Here is a 26,613-nt window from a genome sequence, read left to right on the forward strand (position 1 = left end):
CCCCAGCTATTTACAATATATATATTAATGATTTAGACGAAGGAATTGAATGTAATATCTCCAAGTTTGCAGATGACACTAAGCTGGGTGGCAGTGCGAGCTGCGAGAAGGATGCAAGGAGGCTGCAGGGGCACTTGGACAGGTTAGGTGAATGGGCAAATGCATGGCAGATGCAGTATAATGTGGATAAGTGTGAGGTTATCCACTTTGGTGGCAAAAACACGAAGGCAGATTATTATCTGAATGGTGACAGATTAGTAAAATGGGAAGTGCAATGAGACCTGGGTGTCATGGTACATCAGTCATTGAAGGTAGGCATGCAGGTACAGCAGGCAGTAAAGAAAGCAAATGGCATGCTGGCCTTCATAGCTAGGAGATTTGAGTATAGGAGCAGGGAGATCTTACTGCAGTTGTACAGGGCCTTGGTGAGACCACACCTTGAGTATTGTGTGCAGTTTTGGTCTCCTAATCTGAGGAAGGACATTCTTGCTATTGAGAGAGTGCAGCGAAGGCTCACCAGACTGATTCCCGGGATGGCAGGACGGACATATGAAGAAAGACTGGATCGACTATGCTTATATTCACTGGAATTTATTTAGAATAGAGAGGGGATCTCATAGAAACATATAAAATTCTGACGGGATTGGACAGGTTAGATACAGGAAGAATGTTCCCAATGTTGGGGAAGTCCAGAACCAGGGGACATAGTCTAAGGATAAGGGGTAAGCCATTTAGGACTGAGATGGGGAGAAACTTCTTCACTCAGAGAGTTGTTAACTTGTGGAATTCTCTACCGCAGAGAGTTGTTGATGCCAGTTCGTTGGATATATTCAAGAGGGAGTTAGATATGGCCCCTACGGCTAAAGGGATCAAGGGGTATGGAGAGAAAGCAGGAATGGGGTACTGAAGTTGCATGATCAGCCATGATCATATTGAATGGCGGTGCAGGCTCGAAGGGCCGAATGGCCTACTCCTGCACCTACTTTCTATGTTCCTATGTTTCTATGTTTCAACTGCACCAAAAATCACTCATATGGAAAGTTGAGCACTTGGTTTCTAAAAATGTTATATACCTGTAGAAGCTCTTACTGTTTTTAAAAAATATTTCTTGCTAGTGTACTCTCATAAACTGTCTTCTCTTTATTATATTTTTAGTCATCCTTTGCTGGTTTCAAAAAATGTTCCAATCCTCTGGCCTTCCACTATTCTTCGCAAAATTGTATGCCTTTGTTTTCAATTTGATACTCTCCATTACTTCCTTAGTTAGCCATGGATGGTTCAGCCTTCTCTTAGAGTCTTTCTCACTGGAATATATCTTTGCTGAAAGTTATGAAATATCTCTTTAAATGTTTGCCACGGCTCATCTACCGTCTTACCCTTTAATCTATTTTCCCAGTCCATTTTAACCAATTCTGCCTTCATACCTTTGTAATTGCCTTTATTTAAGTTCAGGACACTAGCTTGAGACCTAGCTTTCTCACCCTCTAACTGAATTTGAAATTCTAACACGCTATGATCACTCTTCCCAAGAGGATCCTTTACTATGAGATCATTAATTAAACCAGTCTCATTACCGGATCTAAAATAGTCTGCTCCCTGGTTGGTTCAACAATGTATTGTTCTAAGAAACCATCCTGAATACATTCTATGAACTCTTCCTCAAGGCTACCTTTGCCAATTTGATTTGCCAATCAATACGAAGATTAAAATCACCCATGATTATTGCCATACTTTTCTTACAAGCCTACATTATTTCTTGATTTATACTCTGTGCTACAGTGTTAGGGGGCTTATCACTACTCCCACCAGTGACTTCTTTCCATATTATTTCTTATTTCCATCCAAACTGATTCTACATCTTGATCTTCTGAGCCAATATAATTTCTCACCAATACACTGATCTCATCCTTTATTAACAGTGCTACCCCACCTCCTTTTCCTTTCTGCCTATCCTTCCGAAATTTCAAATACCCCTGAATATTCAGTTGCCAGCCTTGGTCACCTTGCAACCACGTCTCTGTAAAGGTTATCCGATCATACACATTTCTTTTTCAAGTATTTAAGGGGTAATCTTACAAATATTTTACTCCCGTTGCTGTGCTTTACCTGACCGGAGCACTTCAACAAACAACAACAGTTTGCAATTATATTTTGCCTTCTACGTAGAAAAAATCTCCCAAGGCACTTCACAAACATGTAACTAGAAAAAATGGATGCTGAGGCAAAGGAGCGGAATGACCATAAATTTGGTCAACGTGGTAAGTTTTAAGGAGGAAAGGGAGGTGGAGATTTAAGGAGGGAATTTGAGAATGTTGGACCTGGATGCCTGGAGGCACAGCCATTAATAGTGAAGTGAAGGGAGGGAGAATTCGTAAGAGGACAGAGTCAGAGGAACAATGCATTCTGGGGTGGGGTGGGTGGGGTAGGCTGAAGAAGGTTACACAGCTAGGGAGAGCTGAGGCCATGATGGGCTTTAAATACAAATATGAACAATATAAATTTGAGGCACTGCGGTCTGCTCTCTCAACTGGACGTAACAGATCCCATGCCACTATATCGAAGAAGAGCAGGGAGTTCCCGGTATCTTGGCCAATATTTATCCCTTCACTCAACATCACTGCAAACAGATTATCTGATTATTAACATATTGCTGTTTGTGGGAACTTGCTGTGTGTAAATTGGCTGACGCATTTCCTACATTACAACAGTGACTATACTTCATTGGCTATAAAGTGCTTTGGGATGTCCTGAGTTTGTGGAAGATCCTATATAAATGCTGATACGTCCTTACTATACAGTATAAATGCACACGAGGCCCATACGTGAGAGAAGGTCACTCTGTGACCAGTTACCTTTATTACCAAGACCTCAAGTGATGAAGGTGGGTGGAGCTTCCGCTTTTATACCTGAAAGTCCAGGTTAGGATGTGTCTCCCACAAGTTCACCCCCTGTGTCAATGTTCTCAAGGTTTACAACTTAGGTCAGCTTAAACATGGGTTACAATGATAGTTGAATACATGACATCACCTCCCCCCAAAGTCTTATTGGGATCACAGGTTAAGTCTCTCTGGTGGTTTATGCTCCCTTGTAGAGCGCCTGAGTTGGGGCTCTGGTTGTTGGGCGCTGGCCTGAGTGTCTGCTGTTTGCGGTGCCTCAGGCCTGTCCGGACTGCCCACAGTGACTGGGCTCTCCTCCACTTGGTTCTGGTGTTCGGTCACCTGTGGTGGAGCAAACTCTATATCGTGTTCTTCCTCTGCTTCTTCTATGGGGTTGCTGAACCTCCTTTTAGTTTGATCCACGTGTTTGCGGCAGATTTGTCCATTGGTAAGTTTAACTACGAAAACCCTATTCCCCTCTTTGGCAATCACAGTGCCTACAAGCCATTTGGGCCCTGCAGCGTAATTAAGGACAAAAACAGGGTAATTCACATCGATACATCGCGCCCTCGCATTCCTGTCATGATAGTCACATTGTGACTGACGCCTGCTCTCAACAATTTCTTTCATAGTAGGGTGTATAAGGGATAACCTGGTTTTGAACGTCCTTTTCATTAGCAGCTCTGCGGGTGGAACCCCTGTGAGTGAAGTGGCCGGGATCTACTGGCCAACAGGAGGCGTGATAAGCGGCTTTGTAGGGAACCCCCTTGGATTCTGAGCATCCCCTGTTTGATTATCTGCACTGCTCGTTCCGCCTGGCAGTTTGAGGCCGGCTTGAAAGGTGCCGTTCTGACATGGTTGATTCCATTGTCTGCCATGAACTCCTCGAATTCAGTGCTTGTGAAGCACGGGCCATTGTTGCTGACCAAGACATTCGGGAGACCATGGGCGGCAAACATTGCCTGTAGACTTTCTACCGTGGCAGAGGATGTGCTTGAATTTAAAATGGCACACTCAATCCATTTGGAGTAGGCATCTACTACAACCAAAAACATTTTTCCCATGAAAGGACCTGTGTAGTCCACTTGGATGCATGACCATGGCTTGGCGGGCCAGGACCAGGGGCTAAGGGGGGCTTCCCTGCATGCGTTGCCCAGCTGAGCACACGTGTTGCATCTGCGAACACAAAGTTCCAGGTCTGCATCTATCCCTGGCAACAAAACGTGTGACCTGGCAATTGCCTTCATCATGACAATGCCCGGGTGCTCATTATGAAGTTCTCTGATAAACACCTCTCTGCCCCTCTGGGGCATGACTACTTGGTTTCCCCACAGTAGGCAATCGGCCTGAATCGAGAGTTCATCCTTGTGCCTATGAAGCGGTTTAAATTCCTCACGGCATGCCCCGTACGTGGCTGCCCAGTCCCCATTCAGGACACATTTCTTGACTAAAGACAGTAGTGGATCTTTATTTGTCCAGACTTTAATCTGACGGGCTGTCACAGGTGAGCGTTCGCTTTCGAAAGCTTCAACAGCCATGACCATCTCAGCATCATGCTCAGTTGCCCCCTCAGTGGTGGCTAGTGGGAGCCTGTTGAGTGCATCGGTGCAGTTTTCAGTGCCCGGTCTGTGCCGAATTGTGCAGTCATAGGCGGCTAATGTGAGTGCCCACCTCTGTATGCGGGCCGATGCATTTGCATTTATGGCCTTGTTGTCGGCCAAAAGGGACATTAGGGGTTTGTGATCTGTCTCCAGCTCAAATTTCCTGCCAAACAGGTACTGGTGCATTTTTTTTTACTGCATATACACATGCTAGCGCTTCCTTTTCTACCATCCCATAGCCCCTTTCTGCCTGGGACAGACTTCTGGAGGCATAAGCTACTGGCTGTAAATGACCATTGGCATTCACATGCTGCAACAGACACCTAACCCCATAGGACGATGCATCGCACGTTCGAACAAGTTTCTTACATGGGTCATATAATGTTAACAGTTTGTTGGAGCATAACAAGTTGCATGCTCTATCAAAAGCCCTTTCCTGGCAGTCCCCCCAGATCCAATCGTGACCTTTGTGTAGGTGCATGTGTAGCGGCTCTAACAGCATGCTCAATTTAGGAAGATGGTTACCAAAATAGTTCAGGAGCCCCAGGAGTGAACGCAGCTCTGTCATGTTACGGGGTCTGGGTGCTCTCTGGATCGTTTCCGTTTTGGACGCAGTGGGTCTGATCCCATCTGCTGCTACCCTCCTCCCCAGGAATTCTACCTCGAGCTAAGAAGACGCACTTCGCCTTTTTCAGTCGCAGCCCTACCCGGTCCAGTCTGCGTAGCACCTCCAAGTTGTGGAGGTGTTCTTCAGTATCGCGACCAGTGATGAGGATGCCGTCTTGAAAAACCACCGTCCTTGGAATCGACTTGAGGAGGCTTTCCTTATTTCGCTGAAAGATCGCAGCGGCTGAACGAATCCCGAACGGACATCTGTTATACTCAAACAACCCCTTGTGTGTCGTGATGGTGGTCAGCTTCTTCGACTCACTCGCCAGCTCCTGGGTCATGTAAGCTGAGGTCAGGTCCAATTTTGAAAAAAGTTTGCCACCGGATAGCGTCGCAAAGAGGTCCTCCGCTCTCGGTAGCGGGTACTGATCTTGGAGTGACACCCGATTGATGGTGGCCTTGTAATCGCCACATATCCTGACCGACCCATCCGCCTTGAGCACCGGCATGATTGGGCTCGCCCAGTCACTGAATTCGACTGCCGAAATGATGCCTTCCCTCAGCAAGCGGTCCAATTCGCATTCTATATTTTCCTGCATCACGTACGGCACCGCTCTGGCCTTGTGGTGTACTGGCCTGGCGTCCAGGTTTATGTGAATCACTACCTTGGCTCCCATGAAAGTGCCGATGCCGGGTTGAAATAATGTCAAATTTGTCCAGGACCTGTGAGCATGATACTCGCTCTACAGAAGAAATTGCATTGACATCGCCCCATTTCCAGTTCATGACAGCAAACCAATTCCTCCCCAGTAGTGCGGGACTGTCCCCCGGGACAATCCAAAGTGGCAACCTGTTCTCCAAATCTTTGTGGGTCACGACTACCGTGGCACTGCCGAGCACCAGAATGATCTCCTTTGTATATGTCCGTAGCTGTGCGTCAATCGGCAATAATTTTGGCCTCCTGGCCTTGGACACCCACACCTTTCAAACTGTTTGATACTCATCAGGGACTGACTGGCCCCTGTGTCTAGCTCCATTAATACTGGGATGCCATTGAGGAACACTTTCATCATTATCGGTGGCGTCCTGGTATATGAACTATATATGTGCTCCACATGAACTCACTGAACTTCAGCTTCCAGCAATTTCCCCCAGTATCCATTTGGCCTCGTAGGGCTTACATTGGGCCCATCCTCCTCGTACATCAACCTGGCTGCAGGCTTCCTGCACATACGCACCAAGTGACCGTTGATGTTGCAGTTTCTGCAGGTATATTGCTGATACCTGCAAGCTCTGCCTGGGTGTTTGCCTCCACACCTCCAGCATAGAAACATAGAAACATAGAAAATAGGTGCAGGAGTAGGCCATTCGGCCCTTCTAGCCTGCACCGCCATTCAATGAGTTCATGGCTGAACATGCAACTTCAGTACCCCATTCCTGCTTTCTCACCATACCCCTTGATCCCCCTTGTAGTAAGGACTTCATCTAACTCCTTTTTGAATATATTTAGTGAATTGGCCTCAACAACTTTCTGTGGTAGAGAATTCCACAGGTTCACCACTCTCTGGGTGAAGAAATTCCTCCTCATCTCGGTCCTAAATGGCTTACCCCTTATCCTTAGACTGTGCCCCCTGGTTCTGGATTTCCCCAACATTGGGAACATTCTTCCTGCATCTAACATGTCTAACCCCGTCAGAATTTTAAACGTTTCTATGAGGTTCCCTCTCATTCTTCTGAACTCCAGTGAATAAAAGCCCAGTTGATCCAGTCTTTCTTGATAGGTCAGTCCCGCCATCCCGGGAATCAGTCTGGTGAATCTTTGCTGCACTCCCTCAATAGCAAGAATGTCCTTCCTCAGGTTCGGAGACCAAAACTGTACACAATACTCCAGGTGTGGCCTCACCAAGGCCCTGTACAACTGTAGCAACACCTCCCTGCCCCTGTACTCAAATCCCCTCGCTATGAAGGCCAACATGCCATTTGATTTCTTAACCGCCTGCTGTACCTGCATGCCAACCTTCAATGACTGATGTACCATGACACCCAGGTCTCGTTGCACCTCCCCTTTTCCTAATCTGTCACCATTCAGATAATAGTCTGTCTCTCTGTTTTTACCACCAAAGTGGATAACCTCACATTTATCCACATTATACTTCATCTGCCATGCATTTGCCCACTCACCTAACCTATCCAAGTTACTCTGCAGCCTCATAGCATCCTCCTCGCAGCTCACACTGCCACCCAACTTAGTGTCATCCGCAAATTTGGAGATACTACATTTAATCCCCTCGTCTAAATCATTAATGTACGGTGTAAACAGCTGGGGCCCCAGCACAGAACCTTGCGGTACCCCACTAGTCACTGCCTGCCATTCTGAAAAGTACCCATTTACTCCTACTCTTTGCTTCCTGTCTGACAACCAGTTCTCAATCCATGTCAGCACACTACCCCCAATCCCATGTGCTTTAACTTTGCACATTAATCTCTTGTGTGGGACCTTGTCGAAAGCCTTCTGAAAGTCCAAATATACCACATCAACTGGTTCTCCCTTGTCCACTCTACTGGAAACATCCTCAAAAAATTCCAGAAGATTTGTCAAGCATGATTTCCCTTTCACAAATCCATGCTGACTTGGACCTATCATATCACCTCTTTCCAAATGCACTGCTATGACATCATGAGCTGGAGGCCCCGTTGTTGGAAACAAAAGGTCCATTACCAGTCGATCGTCTCTGACTGTCTCTGTAACTGTCCTTAAGCGCACCATTAACAGGTGTTGATGGCCCCATTACTGGCCGCATTGTCCATTGCGATGGCATAAATCGCCGTTCAGCTAGCCATTGTTTCTGTTGAATTCTCCCTTTGGGTTTGACTACATGCTGGGGCATGTCCAATTCCCTTTGTCTGCCTAGAGAACTGTGTGCCGCATTAACAATGTTGACTCCCTGGTCGTTTGCCGCATTTGAGCCAAGATTTTTGTCATACATCATTCTGGTCTCTTCCTCCCCTGAGATAAATGTCTGGGCTATCAGAGCCACTGCTTCCAAGGTCAAGTCTTTGGTCTCAATCAGTTTCCTGAAAATCCCAGCGTGCCCGATGCCCTCAATAAAAAAGTCTTACAGCATCTCCACTCTGCATGCATCTATGAACTTACATAGGCTCGCCAATCGCCGGAGATCTGCCATGAAGTCAGGAACGCTTTGCTCTTCTCGCTGCCGGTGCGTGTAAAACCGGTGCATGCTGCTCGCTGGCTTAAGGTGTTCCCCGATCAACTAACTGAGCTCTTCGAACGTCTTGTTCGCCGGCTTCTCTGGTGCTAGAAAGTCCTTCATCAGGGAGTACGCTCTGGATCCACAAACCGTCAGGAGATGAGCCCTGTGTTTGTCGGCCAAATCCTGTCCCAACCATTCCTTAGTGATAAAACTTTGCTGTAGTTTCTCAATAAAGTCGTCCCAATCATCACCAACACAGTACTTCTCTTCTGTGCTGCTAGTGGCCATGCTCGCGTGGTTTAAATCCCAGTTTCTCGTCGCCAATGATATTTCCTTACTATACAGTATAAATGCACATGAGGCCCATACTTGAGAGAAGGTCACTCTGTGACCAGTTACCTTTATTATCAAGACCTCAAGTGATGAAGGTGGGTGGAGCTTCCCCTTTTATACCTGCAAGTCCAGGTTAGGAGTGTCTCCCACAAGTTCACCACCAAGTGGTCAATGTTCTCAAGGTTTACAACTTAGGTCAGCTTATACATGGATTACAATGATAGTTGAATACATGACAAATGCAAGTCTTTCTTTTTTGGAGCCAATGTACGTCAGCAGGGATAGGTGTGATTTGAGAGTGGGACTTGGTGTGAGAAAGGATACAGGCGGCAGAATATTTGATAAGCTGTGGCTTGTGGAGGATGGGAGGTAACAAAAGGCTGGATGAGGGTTTCAGAGCAGACAGGCTGAGGTGAGCGATGGAGATATGGAGGTGGAAGAAGGTAATCTTCGTGAAGGAGACACTATGGGTTTGATGCTCAGTTTAGGGTCAGATAGTTTGTGAACATTTTGGTTTACCCTGAGACAGTAGCTGGGGAGGGGGGTGGAATCAATGCTAAGGAAAGAGTTTAGGTGACGGATGAAGATGATGGTTTCAGTCATTCCAGTGGTTAACTGGAGGAAATTGCGCCTCACTCAAGACTAGGGGCTGGATTTTCCAGTCCTGTCCACCTCTGTTTTTGCCCCGGAGGGGCGGCAATGTTGGCGGTGAGCTCTTCTGGGCTGGCGGCCAGCTTCCAGCACCCTGCCAGGGATTTTGGGGCTGGTCTCGGTGAGGCGCGGAGCATTACCGCCCTGAAGAGGTGAGCTGGTGTGCAATGCCCCTGGTTGCGACACCAGCTCGATTTCTGAGTCCCACACGACCCGTAGCGCCGCGTTGCATGCCCTGCTGGGACCGCCTGTTAAAATGGGCGGTCTGACCTATACCGGCAGCAGTGAGGTAAGTAATGTCCACCTCGGGTAAGTATCATTGTTTTTTTTAGTGATTTATGTTGTGGTGGCATGGGCTATGTACTGGGAATGTTTTTGGTGATTTTTTCCTCCCACGCCTCTCTCAGAACGCTCTCAGGCCAGCTGTTTAACTCGGGAATTTCGCATATTCAGCTGGCCTAGTGCCCTAAGAGAGGTGTGCAATGCCTCCCTTAGCGTTCCGCCCCACACTCAGGACCCAGCTGCCCAATTTTGCTGCTTGAGGTGCAAACTATTCCCGGGTGCGAACTTTACCGCCCCGAAATGAGCAAAGCTGAAAATCCAGCCCTGGATGTCAGATAAGCAGCGAGTCAGTGGAGAAGTCGAGAGACATGATGGTGAGGTAGATCTGGGTGTCATCAGTATACATGTGGAAGCTGGCTCCAGATCTTTGGATGATATCATGAAGGGACAGCATGTATGTGAAGAAGAAGAGTGAGCCAAAAATAGATCTTTAGGGAACTCTGGAGGTAATGGTGGAGGAACGAGAAATGAAGCCAATGCTGGAGATGTTCTGGCTATGGTTGGATCGGTGAGAATGGAACCAAGTAAGGACAGTTCCACCGAGCTGGACAGTGGAGGAAAGGATTAGAGGGAGGATGGTTTTGTCGACCATGTCAAAGGATGCAGAGAGGTCGAGGAAGGATAGTGCACTATGGTCACAGACACACAGGATATCATTGGTAACTTTATGGCAGTTTTAGTGCTGTAGCAGGAGTGAAAACCTGATTGGAGAGATTCTAAATGGGGGAAGATTTGCAACGCATGGTTGCTTGTTTCCCGTTTGAAAAATAGGCAGTTGAAAATCGGGGGGGGTACCTTAGCTGCCCCATTGATGCCCAAAGCTTGTCTGATGCAATTGTCAGCCAGACCTATAAACGGACAAACAGATTACATGTCGGATACATACATTTTACGTAATAGCTGGCATTGTGCAGCCTAACCAGCGGTCCTTAAAGGGACCATTGGAGGTTGTTCAAAATAGGGCCAGGAAATTTTAAATTTTCATCACACCTCTTGGACCCATAGCAAAACTCTGGCACACTGCCAGAAAGGGAGATAGGTGATGGGACAGTAATGTAGTTTGTAAGGAAAGAGGGTATTTAATTTCAGAACATATTGGGAATTCGAGCACACATTTCCCTCAATTTTTCCCCAAAATGAGCTCTCGAAGGGCAGAACTCTACGATGAGAGTGCAAATTCATAAAACTACCCCATTAATTTCCTCATAAGTGTTGTGAATAACTTCAGCTTCAATAGCCATTTGTGATAATATGTTTCATTTTTTTAGTCATTATTTTTGTGAAAATAATAATACTTTAACCTCCTCCATTTTGCCTATGGTACTAATCCTAAATTTATGCTTCCTTGTTACCAATACACAAACCTTTCTATAATATTTGAACACTTATATTTCATCTCCTTCATCTTCTGTGCTCCAATGAATGCACTTCTAGTTTTTGAAATCTTATGTCATATAGACTAAATGTTGCTGTTTTGATTGTAAGCTCACCAACTGCTGTTCCTTGTGCTGGCTTAATAATATTTTTGAAAGATTTTCAAGCCTCACCAATCAAATTGAAAATATAACTTGATTGTCTCATTTCATTCTGTGATGCACCTGTTTCTCAGTATTTGGTTGGAGCATTTTTGTGTTAAGCGTACGCGGGAATCCCTTTTCGTTATTCTGTTTGTTCTAAATAATGAACAGGAGCATTTGAGTAAAATTTATTTACATACACTTCCATATCATTACTATTAAATATGTTATACCTACAAAAAATAATTTATTATTCATATTGATGATCTGTTTCAAGTTTAAAGAGGTGTTAGTAATCTCAAAGGAATCCCATCCACTGCTGAGTCTTTAGACTTGCTTTGTTATATATATATGCTAATGAGAGATGAATATTTGATTTCTAACTTTCTGCAATTTAAGCAGACTGGAAAAAATAGAAACAGTTGCTCCTTAGTTGCATATTATTAACATCACCTGGTCTTTGACTAATTTGCCTTTGTTTGTTGGGATTTGATGGTTTTGAGAAATATATATTTTATCATGTTTATGATTTCAGCTGTTAGGGAGTTTTGCACAGCTCTGATGCATTCTTAGATTCTTTCAGCATTCTTTCCTGAAGATGTATATAAAATGTCATTACCTACATATCCAGTGCAGGGATAAGCATACTTCATTTTGTTAAAGCAAATTGCTGAAACTCTTGAGCAAAATAATACTTGATTTTTATACTCTTTAAACCCACCTTTGCTCAAGGCTTGCACAAGCCAATGACTATTCTTGCTAATAAGTTGTAACAAAACAATCTAATTTAGCAGCTCTCTTAACATTTTTGGGCTGAAGTCCAGCAAAAATCTCTTAGCATTTGATGCCTCTGTAGCTGAAGATACTGGCAGAGGTAAGTCAGCAAAATGTCTCTTTCACTCTCCTTCACTACTGTGCTTTTCTCTCTCTTTTCTATTTCTGTTTTTAATACACTCCTTTACTTCTGTATCTTGCTCTCATCTCCAATTCAGCTTCAGACTCTCCATTTTCATCTCTCTCCTCACTCATTCTTCCACATTCATTTCTCTTACCTCGACTTCTGTTCACTCTTTCATCTATCTCTCTCTCTTCATTAATCTCCTCTACCTTGATCTTTATCTGCATCCTCATTTTTCTATCTTATTTTGTTTTTCTCTCTTTTTCTTTTTTTTATTGTCTCTTTCATCATAAGAGTTGCCAGGTGGGGAGACTACAGGGAAGTCCATGGACAGATAGTCCATAGCTTTTTGAAAAAAAAGGTCACTTTAAATTAGTCAATAGAAGAATGGGCTTTTACTGTTCTAGATTTAATAGCTTAGTAGGCTAAAGCCTGGATTCGTGCAGGAGCAACGACATTCAAAAAGCGTAGCATCATCCAGGGCAAAGCAGTCTGCTTCATCAGCATCCTTGAAACTGAACTCTATATTCACCTGCACTAATGCTTACTTCAAGATTTTGCAGCTCTGCAATCTCTGCCACTGAAAACAAGAACAGCAACATCATGGGAGCACCATCATCTGCAAGTTCCCCTCTATGTAATAAACCATCCTGCCTTGGACATAAACCACCATTCCTTCATCGTCACAGGGCAAAATACAGGAATTCCATCCATAGTATTATGGGAGCACCATCACCCACAAGAAGAAGGCCCACCATCACTACCTCAAGGAACTAGGGATGGATAATAAATGCAGCCTTGGCAGTGTTGCCCACATCTTAGGGGGAAAAAAAATAAATGTCATAACATTAATCAGACTAGGAAGCTAATGTCGATTTACACATTTCTGTATTAGAAATATTTCTAGTTCTTTTTTGAAAGTTTCAACAGACTCTGTATTCACCACACACCATGTGAAAACTCATTCCACAAGGTGACTAATTTAAACAATCTCCTCCTGCTCTCTTACTTTCTTCTCCCACGCTCTAGTTTTTCCATGTTCTATCGAATCCAATTATTGTGGTATAAATGACAGTGGAGCGGGATCCTGCTCTGAACCTGTTTCCTTGTCAGTTTTCAAAGTGTCAGGTCTGGCTGCGGTTCACAGACCTGACACTAAGCGATGGGCCAGCCAATTAACATTATTAAGAGGTACTTTAAAGGTATTTAAAAATAATTTTACCAGGTACTTACCATTTCCCCAACTTTTTCAGGAGCTTCCCATCGCTTGGGCTTCACGTCATCTAAGTGTCGGGTTCTCAGAGACTCTCGTTGCTTTGACTAGTTAACAGCTGCAGAAGTGGTATAAAAGCTATCATTTCACAGCTGTTCACTTTCCAATCTCAGAAGCTGAAGCCTTCAGGATTTGGAAGACACTTTTGAGCCGTATGCAGTTTGAAAGTGTTTGCAGTGAACTCTTTCTTCGCTGTCACCTCCTTGCAGCAACCTCTCACCATTGACAGATTGCTTCTGTCATCTCAACTTCAGGTGCCATCTATTCCATCAGCATCGATGCCCTTGAGAAAATCTCACCTTAGTCCTCAGAATCCCACCACAATCAGCTCCAACACCAACATCACTAAATACACCAGCATCACCACCAACAACACCAAACGTCTTCGCAATCATGTAATGCTGCACAGGACACAGGGCATCAGTAACCAACCATATTGCCTGCCTGGGACATCAGGGATGGCCTCACCATGGCCACATTTCTTCACTTGACGATGTACACCCTGGCTGCCACATGATACGCCAGGTTAGTACACCCCACACCATCACCCTATAGCATCCCTGCAATGCCTAAGCCATTCCTTTCACACTCATCAGCATTATGGGGTGTGCCCTTATGCCTCACCATTCACTGCAACTCACTAAACCACTTCCAATGGGGCACACAAATCTGTCCAAGAACGCAAAGGGCTGGATTTTCTGCTGCTGTCCACCTCCGTTTTCGCCCTGGAGGAGCGGCAATGGCGGCGGTAAATTCTTCTGGGCAGGGTCCAACTTCGAGTGCCTTGCTGGGGCTTTTGGGGACGGTTTCGGCGGGGCATTGGAAGCTGGATGCCCGGATGAGGCAAGCCGATGTGCAACATCCCTGGTTATGACACAGCTCGATTTTTGACTCCCGCCCGACTCGTAGCACCCCGCAGCGCACCCTGGTAGGAACGCCTATGAAAGCAGGCATTCTAATCTGAAGTGGCTGCAGTGAGGTAAGTAGTGCTGACCTCAGGTAAGTGTGATTGTTTTTTCTTTTTTTTTTGTGATTTATGTTGTGGTGGCGTGGGCTATGTATTGGGAATGTTTTGGTGTTTTTTTCAGATTTTCTTTTTCTCCCCAGACCTCTCTCAGCGCTCCCAGGCTGGCTCTTTAGCTCGGGAGTTTTGCATGCTCAGCCGGCCTAGAGCCCTAAGAGAGTGTGCAGTGCCTCCCTTAGTGCTCTGCCCCACACTCAGGGCCCAGCTGCCCAATTTTGCTGACTGAGGCGCAAACTATTCCGGGACGCAAACTTTACCGCCCTCGCGCCATTACCGCCCGAAATGAGCAAAACCGAAAATCCAGCCCAAAATTCAAAATAAAGATTTCAATGTTTGACAATATATTAGCAGAAACTCTACATGAACATTGGCTAAAAAACCCAAGTGCCTATTCTTGTGTGTTGTTAGTTGCTATGATTGGAGGGTGAGTGTGAGGGGTGGCTAGTGCGATGGGGATGTGATAATATAGATAGAGAGGGATGGGTGATGATGCAAGGTAAGTTGGTGCAAGGATGTGCAGGAGTAGGGTAAGGAAGGCAGAGTGATGGGGATGTGATGAGTGCACAGCAGGATAAGGTTGAGTGTGGCTTTACAGTAACATTTCATGATATAGTGAGATCATCGAAAGGTTTGCGCCACTGCAGCCAGCTCCTTCTGACGACATCTGTGCTTGTTCCCTCCTGTGAAATGTACAACCAGGCTATGTTGTTATCCTGGGGAGGTTTCTTCTGTCCACTGAAAGGGAACAGAACCTCCCTGTGTGCTGTGACTCCCTCCATAAGCATCTGGAGGGAGTCATGGGTGAGCCTGGGTGCAGCCCTGCACCTTTGTGCAGTGCTTGTTAGTGTTTGCAGCACCTTAATGCTGCAGAACACTGACAGACCAATTTTCAAAATCAATGTGGCCATGGTCTCTTTAAGAAACCGGCTGATGTTGCGTCATCAAATGATGTCATCAGACTGGCTTCCTTCAATTGGCCGGGAACCTTGCAGGGCTTAACAAGCCCCATCAACGGAAGATTCTTCACACAGTGCGGGCTGGAGTGAGGAGAGGGGTCGCCACCCGCCACCGAACCCGGTCACCCCGTACATGCCACGGTAGGCGAGATCACGGTCTCAGTCTTGTCTTTACTGTGGGGAATAATTTTAGCTCCCCAAGCGTGTGTTCAAAGCACAGTGATTGCTTTTTGGAAATCACTATTGCCATTGCTTTCACTAGTTTCAGTAAAAAGCTGGAGATATAATGATCACAATGAAATACACTACTTTAAGACAATCTCACAATTGTAACATACTGGGTTCCTGCCATAGCCCTGAATTTGTATTTCATGCCTCTGGCAGGGCGCCCTAACATTGTGTTTGACTTACTAATCACCATCTCGCAGTATGGAGATAACTTTTAAAGACCAGTCGATAACAATGTCCACATTTTTCTCCTGCTCCCTTGTAGTTAAAATACAACTATTCATTTTGTGATTTAAATTGAATGTTATTTGCCTTTTATGTTCGTTACTTTGTGTTTTACTCGTAATGAATGCGATTTGACAACCAGTCCAACTAATTACCCTGTTTAGATTTTTTTAAATTGTATTGCCTCCGCTACTTTTTTTTCATGCATGTGATCCCATTGTCCAGATTTTGTGTGTGGGTTGTGCAAACCAGGGATCTAAGGACTGATTCTTCAAAATACGCTATTAATCACTTATTTTGTAAAATAAGGAAAATTTCAAAGTACTGTGTTTCAAGTTACAAGAGGGATGATCTCCTATAGTTATTTGTTAATTTGTATATTAAATGTAATAAAAACAGAAACTGAACAAAATTAAAACATTTTAGGAATCTTTGAAATCTAATTCTTGTTGATTTATAAATAGGAGGCCATGCGGCACAAATTTAACAGGGTTTAAAATAAATGCTGCGCTTACTAAGGTGAAAATGTTTGTGCTGGGGAGTCGAATTCTTCCATTTGATGCAACTAATGTCAGGATGTAACACTCCTAAGCCAGTTATAGCACAGCCAGATGCCGAGTAAAGCATCCCCCACTCTGACCCAAAACCATGCCTGAGCCATCAACATCAGAAAAGCACCCTGCACCACTGTGCCAATTTTTCATTTTCTACACTAGCTATCATGTGGCCTCTCTGAATAACATTTCTAATTAGTGCCAAATATAGCATCGTTTTTTTGCTGTCAACCTATGTCCACTATTAACTGCATTGAGACTGCCCAAGATAATTTCACAAGGAACACTTACAGCCAGCAGATAGAGTAGTCTTTCCTCCTATCTGTCTGGGCTGGTGACTTGAACTTCATCCTCAGAACTGGAAGGTCAGTGTCTAATCTGCTGCAGCACCCAGTTCCCCAACATGCTTTTTAATAGAAAGTGACCATGTTGTTGGCTGTGACCACTACAGCAAGACAATATTTTTTTTGTTACTATTTATTAGTTTCTGGGATGTGGGTGTTGCTGGCAAGGCTGGCCATCCCCAATTGCTCTTGACAGGTGGTGAGCCACCTTCTTGAACCACTGCAGCCAGTGTGATGAAGGTACTGCCAGTGCTGGCTTTGTTATAGCAGTTTGGTACAACCGAGTGGCTTGCTTGGCCATTTCAAAGGGCAGTTAAGAGTCAACCACATTGCTGTGGGGCTGGATTCACATATAGGCCAGACCAGGTAAAGATAGCAGATTTCCTTCCCTAAAGAACATGAGTGAACCAAATGGGTTTTTTACAATAATCCTGTAGTTTCATGGTCACCATTACTGATATTAGCTTTTTATTCTGGATTTATTTAATTAACTGAATTTAAATTTCCCAGCTGCCATGGTGGGATTTGAACTCACATCTCCAGATTATTAGTTCAGGCCTCTGATGGTGTTTAAAAATGTTTGTTTTAATGAAGTGTTCCACCAGAGATCGGTAGGAAAAGTTATAGCTTTTGGAATTAGTGGAGATGGCAGCTAAAAGAATCCAAAACTACAGTGGCTCTTCTGAGTTATCTCAGAATCTGCTATCTATTGTTGGGCACCATTCATCCTGCCACTGGGGAGAACAATGGCAAAAGTAGAACAGTACTGCCCTACATAGATTCTAGCTCCAAATTTACATGCATTTTGCAGTGAGTTCCAGGCATAATTTGAGAACACTGACAGTGTTTTGGATTGCATTCTGTGGTAGGGCTTGTTTCCACCCTATAATGGCTGCACTTTCAGTTCCATTGTAAACTGTCACCTTTTTACTATGAGCTATCAGCATATATTACATTGAGGAGACCAGCATTGGAGTGCCTAAAACCTGTGACTTGCAGCCCCAACACAACAAGGTTAATTTATGATGAGTTAAAAGAAATCCGCCTTTTGCTAGTATCAGTTCATACTAATGGAAGTGCTTTATTTTGGAACCTGCAGCCTGGAGAACCTTTTGAGAGGTAATTGCTGGAATAATAAATTTTATGGAGCATTTTTATTTTGCTTTTTACCTGGATGGTTGAGAGAACTATAGAAGCTCCCTCAATTGGTCTGCAGGGGGTCTACAATTTCTCCCGTGTATAACCTGCATAGTGGTAGCTTGCTGTTTCCCCCTGTCCAACTTTGAAGTTCAAAAAAGCTTGAAATTCCTAGGGAGACATCTTCAGCTGTTTTGGAGGCAGAAGATCATTGAGTGGAGCACTATAAAGATGCTTGCTTAAAGGACTCATCAGTGACAGCTGCAGGGATACCAGAACTCAACTTAGCAATGGCGTGTTCTTATCTGTTTAACTGTCTAATTTTGTAACCACTGCATTTACTTAATTTCCCCCACCTTCATATAAATTTCATTTCCTTTAATGGAGTACCCATTCTAAAAGCTTATTTAGACCTTTTTGATCCAACTGCTTCCTCACACTGTGGTTCCCCAATATGACTAAACAAGTCTTCTATTTTGTCAGCTGTGGTTTAGTTGGTAGCACTTTCACCTTTGAATCAGAGGGTCATGGGTTTAAATCTCACTCCAGAGACTTGAGCACAAAATCTAGGCTGACACTTCAATTCAGTGGTGCCATCTCTCAGGTGAGATGTTAAACTGAGGCCTCGTCTGCCCTTTCGGGATCCCATGGCACTATTTTGAAGGAGAGCAGGAGAGTTCTCCCAGCATCTGGCCAACATTTATAACTCAACCAACATCTCTGGTCATTATCACATTGTTTCTTGTGGGACCTTGCTGTGCGCAAACTTCCTACATTACAATAGTGACTACACTTCAGAAGTACTTAATTAGCTGTAAAGCATTTTGGGACGTCCTGAGGTTGTGAAAAGCGCTGCCAAAATGCAAATCTTTTATTCTAGGGCTTCTTGTAGGTGCAACCTGCAGGCAAGTATCTAGTGAGATAGTTGACTACTTCTGTGGTACAAAAGGTATATGGGACTGATTTGGCACTATTCTCATAACAGTCTGGACCTGAGAGAGAACTGCTGCTAACTGTATCTCTTGAGCATATTCATGGGCAACCTGGAGTCACTGCTTTTACTATTCATATATTTTGAACTTCTATGTTACATGTGTTCCTTGTTTTTGTTGTATTTTTAAAAATTAAATTTTCCAAATATTTTTCTCTCTGCTGTTTTTTCCTCGTCAATGACTCCGCTTCCTCACTTCTTGGCTTTTAAAACAAAACTTTTAAGTAATTTCTCATGGCCAGCTTGATCCTTTTTCAGTAAGCTGGTACATACACATCTCAAAATATAAGATCGCAAAGAGGAATGCAGTATCATTGAGGAGCTGACTGGAATATCTTAATAGACACTGCACAGTTAGTTATGGTGTCATAATTTATGATTTAGTGCTATGATGCCTGGTGCTGAGAAATTGCATTTATTTTTAATCTTAAATAGTCATTTTTCACATTTTTGCTTCGATGCTGCATTTGTTTCACTATCACACTTAATATTTGATATGTATGGTATTTAAGAACATAAGAACATAAAAAATAGGAACAGAGTAGGCCATACGGCCCTGGAGCCTGCTCCACCATTCAATAAGATCATGGCTGATCCGATCATGGATTCAGCTCCACTTCCCTGCCCGCTACCCATAACCCCTTATCCCCTTATCGTTTAAGAAACTGTCTATTTCTGTCTTAAATTTATTCAATGTCTCAGCATCCACAGCTCTCTGAGGCAGCGAATTCCATAGATTTACAACCCCCTGAGAGAAAAAATTTCTCCTCATCTCTGTTTTAAATGGGCGGCCCCTTATTCTAAGATCATGCCCTCTTGTTCTAGTCTCCCCCATCAGTGGAAATATCCTCTCTGCATCCATCTTGCCAAGCCCCCTCATAATCTTATACGTTTCGATAAGAGCACCTCTCATTCTTCTGAATTCTAATGATAGGGGCCCAACCTACACAACCTTTCCTCATAAGTCAACCCCCTCATCCTGGAATCAACCCAGTGAACCTTCTCTGAACTGCCTCCAACGCAAGTATATCCTTTCGTAAATACGCAGTGTTCCAGGTGTGGCCTCACCAATACCTTGTATATTGATGACTGAATACTAGATTGCTCCCTGATAGGAGCAAGCACATTTTAACAAGTACACTCGCAAGTAAGGTCTCTCGTGCATTGCTTTTGATATTCTTTGACAGAATATTCCAGCGGGTCTAGAAATAAAAGTAGCTAGTTATTACCACACTAATTTGAGTGTCACATTTATTTGTTTTATCTTATAACACTCCTGTTTTACTATGTTAAAGGCACTATTTAAAATACAAGTTGTTGTTGTTTATTTGGACACAACAGTATTGACTAAAACAACTTTTAAAGTAATACTCTGTCATACGTAGCTCTGTGTGTATGTGTGTTGATCAAGGGAATAAAGCCCCTACCACACAGATACAATGTGGGATAAATTCTGGCTTCTCCATACATTGATTTGGCATAGCAATCCTCCACATGTTGGATAAACCCTCTCAGCTTTTACAGAGGTCACTCTAAAATAATCAGTGAGAGCTTAGTGTTTCTTAAGGTCCTTCACTATCATTTATTTTAACCAATTTTATTTTCCTTTCTCTAAATTATCAGATTTTAACCTAGACTGCTTCTAATTTCCTGAGGCAGGCTATTTTCTGATGATTTCAGCTCACAGTGAATTTGAAAAAACTAATATCAGAAGTAGATTTAGATGAAGAAGGAAAAGAATCTGGGAGTGATCATTGATCATTCACTGAACATTCTGAGTGGCAACTTTGCTCAGTGACAGTACATTTGCCTCTGAGTCAGAAGTCATGGGTTCTCGAGGACTTGGGCACATAGTTTAGGCTGACACTTCATAGCAGTACTGAGAAAGTCCATGTTTTATATGAAAGTTAGCACCTCAGTATGCAGAATAATGCAGCATTAGTGTGAAAGATCCCATGTCAGTATACACCAGCAACAAGATATTAACTGGCCATTGCTGTTTGTGGGACCTTGTGAGGATTGGCTTGCATAACAGTGGGTATGACGCACTTTAGAACATCTTGAGGAAATAAAAGTTACTATATAAATACAGATTCACATCAGGAGTATCTGTATAGATCATGAATGAGGCCTTATTTGGAATATTGAGTGTCATTTTGGGCACTCAAGTTTTAAAAAGGCACTGGAAAAGATTCAAAGAGTTGATAAGGAAGTTCAGATGAAAGTAGTGAAAGGTTCAGCCAGCAGCAGGCATTCTTAGATGAGAGAGATTCTCTGCTGCTGAGTTTTGTATTTTAATGTTTATTTCTCCATGTCTACTTGAGAATCAGCGTACTCCCGCATTAAGGGTAACTGAATTCACCTAACCAATGAGATGAGGATTCAAGCCGAATCCTTTGAATTGGAGTCCAAGCATCACAACTAGACCACCAGAACTCACAAACCTAAATTATTACTTGGAGTGAAATTAGAGGGAATTCCTTCTCCCTGCATGAATTATTCTGTTCATCTATGAGCTATGCATTGTAGTTGCATTATGATTTGTGCCCATCTAGAATGTGTAGTACTCAGTACTATAAAGTGTAATATACTGGCCTGATTATAAAGTTTACCTTCTTGTATAGATAAAGATTGCTTCTGCTAAGCTGGAACAAGATCATTTTATACATATATGGAAAGATGACAGGAAATACATGTACATATTTCCTGGCATTTTTCTATTCAAAGGTCCTGTATCTTGTGGGTAATTCAATATTAATTGTGTCCACATGTCTTGTCCCATTAGGATTCCCTATTAATGTGACAGTCTGTGACTCTGTAGTTCCATGCTCTGGTCACCAGGTGGTATCATGGGACACATTTGGCAATTTTTCCCTGAATACTTTTAATTTTCCCTTTTTTCCCCATTAATTGAAATTTCTAATTCTCAAATTAATGGTTTAAACAAAATCTTTTAAAATTAAAAAAGAGAATGACAATAACACGATGAAATGTATCAATTGAATTATCATTTGTGTCTTTAATGCTTTCATTAAAGGTTTTTATGTGAAGGCGCCAGTCTGTCTCAAAGGACTGGGCTTCAGCTGGATATTTTTATCTCACAACACTTAAGAGAGAAAGCTTTAAATCACATCTGTGGGTTCTGAATATGTGCAGTTTGCAGATTTTTCCAGAATGCAATCTATATATTCGTAAGAGTTGAAGGTTAGACGGGTATGGGTCTCCTTACTCTATCAGGATTTAAGAGTTTCTTTGCTTTTTCCAAAAATATTTTAAAAGAAACTGGAGATTGAATTATCAAAGCTTTTACTTCAGGCAACTGATGTATTTATACAAATATTTTACAATTGTGGTTTTCTTATTCTGAAGTTACAGACAAACTAAAGGAACACATGCAAACAGAAATAGCCATGAAAATGATGATTAAAAAAGAAAATAGAAATGGCTGATGGAGAATTATTGTGTTTAATCAATCATCACTTTTGATTGTATATAAAAAATTCTCCTGACCCATTTTTGAGGGTTAACAAGATGTTTTAATATAAAAATGTTGAAAACTGCATAAATATGAACTTTCAGCTTTTATGAGGTGTTCTTTTGTTTGGTTATGACAACCTTTGTTTAATAAAGATGGTATAATTCAGCAAGCTCACAAATAGTGCAATCCTGGTGTGAACCAGGTGAATATCAGGACATTATGTATCCCTAGCTCATGATTTTCTTACAATTAGTTTCAATGGGCCCAAGTTTCCACATGATTCGCGCCTGATTTTTAGGAGCAACTGGTGGAGAACGGACTATTTTAGAAATTGCAATTCTCCACATTTTTTTTTCTGCAGTTCTAGTCAGGTAGAACAGTTCTAGTTTAGAACAGAATTTTTTCTTCAAAAGGGGGCGTGTCCGGCCACTGACGCCTGATTTGAAAGTTTCCACAGTGAAAATGTACTCCAAACTAAAGTAGAATGGCGCCAGTGAAGATTTTTGTAGAACTGAAAAAACCTGTTCTACACATTAAAAAATCAGGCGCAGGTTACAAATTAGGCGTCCAGAACGAGGTGGGGGGGAAGGGAACTCATTAAATTTGACAATAAATCCTTATTTATACTTCTACAAATATTATACAAATAAATCCAACCTGAATAAACATTTATAAGGCAAGAAAAGATTAAATAAACCTGTGTGAAAGTGCTTCAGCCAGGGAGAATTCTGCAGTTGTTCGTGCCGCTGAGCGAGAGAGGGAGGGAGAGAGGGGAGGGAGGGAGAGAGGAGAGGGAGGGAGAGAGGGGAGAGAGGGTGGGAGAGAGAGAAGGGGAGAGGGAGGGAGAGAGAGGGAGGGAGGGGAGAGGGAGGGAGGGAGGGGAGAGGGGAGGAGGGAGAGGAGGGGAGGGAGAGGGAGGGAGGGGAGGGAGAGAGAGAGAGGGAGGGAGGGAGGGGAGAGAGAGAGAGAGAGAGGGGGAGGGAGGGGAGAGAGAGAGGGAGGGAGGAGAGAGAGGGGGAGAGAGAGAGGGAGGGAGGGGGGAGGAGGGAGAGGAGGGAGGAGGGGAGGGGAGGGAAGAGGGGAGGGGAGGGAAGAGGGGGGAGGGAAGGGGGGTGGGTCGGGGAACAGGAGCGGGTGTCGGGTCGGGGGGGGGGAACGGGTGTCGGGTCGGGGGTCGGTGGGAGCGGGCCTCGGGTCGGGGCGGGGGGGGGGAGCGGGTGTCGGGTCGGGGGGGGAGCGGGTCTCGGGTCGGGTCGGGGGGGGCGGGGAGAGCGGGTCTGGGGCGGGGGGAGCGGGGTGGGGAGAGCGGGTGTCGAGTCGGGGCGGGGGTAGGGGGGGGAGCGGGTGTCGGGTGTCGGGGGGGGGGGAGCGGGTGTCGGGTCGGGTCTGGTCGGCGGGGGGGGGGCGGGGGAGGGGAGCGAGTGTCGGGGTCTGGTCGGGCGGGGAGCAGGAGCTGGCCGTGGGAGGAGCCTCATTCACGCAGCCCCATTGGGCCAGGGCTAGGGGCTGCATGCTTCGAACCCCTCCCACACAGTTCGGCGCCTGGAGCTACTGCACTTGCGTACCGACTGTAGCGCACATGTGCAGAGGTCTCCGCCCCCCCACAGATCGTGCTGGCTGTGCCAAGTGCCACAGGACCTGTAAGTCGGTGGAGAATACCGAGGATTTTTTTCGGCGCCGTTTTATGCGCGAAAAACGGGCGCCCAGCTCGGAGGGGCGCCCATTTTTTTTCTTGTGGAAACTTGGGCCCATAGAGCTTAAAATTTACACTTAATTGCTTGAAGGCAAGAACATAATCATAGGAACCGCTGACAATAGGCAAAGTGATGACGTGCAGTAGCACATGGGGGTGGAGGCCGTGATGGTTCTAAAAGGGTCAGTGGCTGTTTGGGACCAATTATCCTGGGCCTTCCTCCACAACAAAGGTGTTAATGGTTGCCTTTTCTCTACTATTGCCAAATCCTAACAACTTCCAATTCTCCAAAATCCCTTCCTGAGTCCTGCTGATCTCAGGATCTCCTCAAACTTACTTCACTCCCCTCCATTCCTAGATCCTGTCACCTCTTCTCAATCTTAAACCCACCCTGGAGAACAATCCCAGTGTCCCCTAATCCCATAACTGCCTCTTAATACTTTTAGTCCAGAGAATTCTCTCCCCAATGTTCCATAGGTCCCAGATCCTAGCCTGCCACAGTGTTACTGGAGCCTCCCCATCATTGTACTAGGAGCCCTAGGAACCCCCTCCCCGGTACTTCCAGACACTGGGAGCCTACTTAAAAGTACTGCTACATCCTGAGACCCCATTCCAGTTCTCGGGTCAGTGTCCTTGGCGATACTACTGAGAATTGCCACAGAATATGACAGGTCATTTCATTACACTTGGTAATTCAGAGAATATATCCATTCTCATTCTCTAATGTCTTCATGTAGCTGATTTTTCTCTGTCTCCCTTCTGCTCTATCTCTCACTTCTCTATTGCTTCATTACTACTAATTTCTTTTTGTTTTTCTCGACCCTTTTCTGCTTCTCTCTCTGTCTTTCCTTTTAGAAGGTGGTTAGATTGTATGGCGTGGTTGGATGGGAAAAGGAGACACATCAATGGCTGCCAGCTGCATTTTGGGTGGGAGCTGCAGGGAAAATGTGGCCACCAGAAGCTCCCTTTCCATCCCCTCTCTAATCACTCATGGTTCCCCCCTCCTTGCTCCCATCACAAGTCCTACCGCTGCACCTTCCCACTACCCATTCCCCTTCTTACCACCTACTCACTGTTTCTTCATCTTTGAATGATCCATTCAACCCCTCTAGCCTCCCCTCCCCTTGTTTCATTGTGTCTTTCCTCTCTCCTATCCCGTTAACAACTCTCCCCTACTCTCAATTGCTTCTCCAAGGGTATTTGCTGAAATGCCGCAGGACTCTTTATTCTCAAGCAGTTTCCCTCCACTTCCTCTTTCCTCTCCCATTCCTACTCTCCCTTTCTCTGTCTCCCTCAAAGAGGCTTGGTTTATTTTCAAATTTCAACTTTAATAAAAATCAAATTCCTTTCTCTCCATATGCATCTTTCTGTTTTTGTGTCTCTATCCCCCTCTCTCACAGGTATATACAAATAGCATTGACTTTTTCTACCAAAACATAGGTGGATAATTAATTGGTTTCAAAATTCAACTGATTTTTTGGAAATTGAATTAACATTAACATTAAATTTTAAAAAGTACAGTCTCTCCCTCTCACCACTTTTTTCTGTCTTCCTTTGTCTTTCTCTCTCACCCTCATCTCTTTCTGACTCCAGTCTCTCACTTCCTTAGCTTAGTACACTTTTGTAAGTTTACAGAACATAAAACAAAAGTAATAACTATGTAATTGGAACACTGTCCTCTCTCTCTCCCTTTCTTTATCTCACCCACACACTGGGGCGTAATTTTGGCTTTGGGTGGCAGTATGAAACGGGTCATATCGAATCAATTCTCCTGATTTTCATTTCTATTAACTTGTAGGAATGCCCTCCCTGGCACTTAATTTTGGCCTGATCTACATATGCTATGCAGTTGCTCTGCATCCTCTTCTGGACCAGTGGCATTTAAATGAGGTTTGTTAGTTAAAATACCCTGGGCCTGAAATATAGACCAGCATGACTGGACAATACTCGATCCAGTTTAAAATCCACCAAGTTACTGAGAAAGAAGATGTGGGCCTAAAAATAATTGAGAATGTATTTTGACTGATTCTTGGAAACCTGGCAGTCAGATGCATGGTATAAGTATTATATTCTCAAGCATAAAATAGCACCTATTGTGTGTCACACAATCGGGCATCTTCAACATTGAAAATACGTATGAAAGCACCAGCTACAGGAGTAACAGGTATTGAAAATACTTGTAATGAGTTTTCAATGAAACATGCATCCCGCATACTGAATGTGATATATAATAGATGGATATATGTAATATGTTAAGTTTTATGAAGTGTAACTGAGAAGTATGTATGATTTGATCACAGACCTACAGAAGTGAAATTCATCACAGATCTTGAGAAAGGACTTGACAATTAACTTATATTTACACTGAACAGTACAGGTTAGCCGATTAAAAAGATTTAATGGATTTGAATTTGTTAGCAGTGGACAAAATGTAGCCCATTTAAAGACGTCACATATACAAATTAAGCAATTTTTATCAGTAAAAATGTCAGTTAAATAAAAATGTAAAAAATATATTTTAATATATTTTCCTAAGATGTCTTTATTTTAGGATATGTAGCATTGAGCGTTGGGTGAGGAATTGCACAATTTGATACCAAAATATTTCAAATTGTATTTTTGATCTCACATTTATAGTTAATTGAAACTGAGTTGAGTATGAAGAAACATT

The 26,613-nt window shown here is 43.8% G+C and overlaps 1 protein-coding gene across 1 annotated transcript in view; it reads left to right on the forward strand.

The window, feature by feature from the left end:
* The window catches only part of LOC139266616 (microtubule cross-linking factor 3), a 52,096-nt gene that overhangs the window by 10,102 nt on the left and 15,381 nt on the right, over positions 1-26,613 (forward strand). The gene's annotated exons all lie outside the window — the stretch shown is intronic.

This window comes from Pristiophorus japonicus, chromosome 7 (genome assembly GCF_044704955.1).
Source record: "Pristiophorus japonicus isolate sPriJap1 chromosome 7, sPriJap1.hap1, whole genome shotgun sequence".
Classification (NCBI taxonomy): Eukaryota; Metazoa; Chordata; class Chondrichthyes; family Pristiophoridae; genus Pristiophorus; species Pristiophorus japonicus.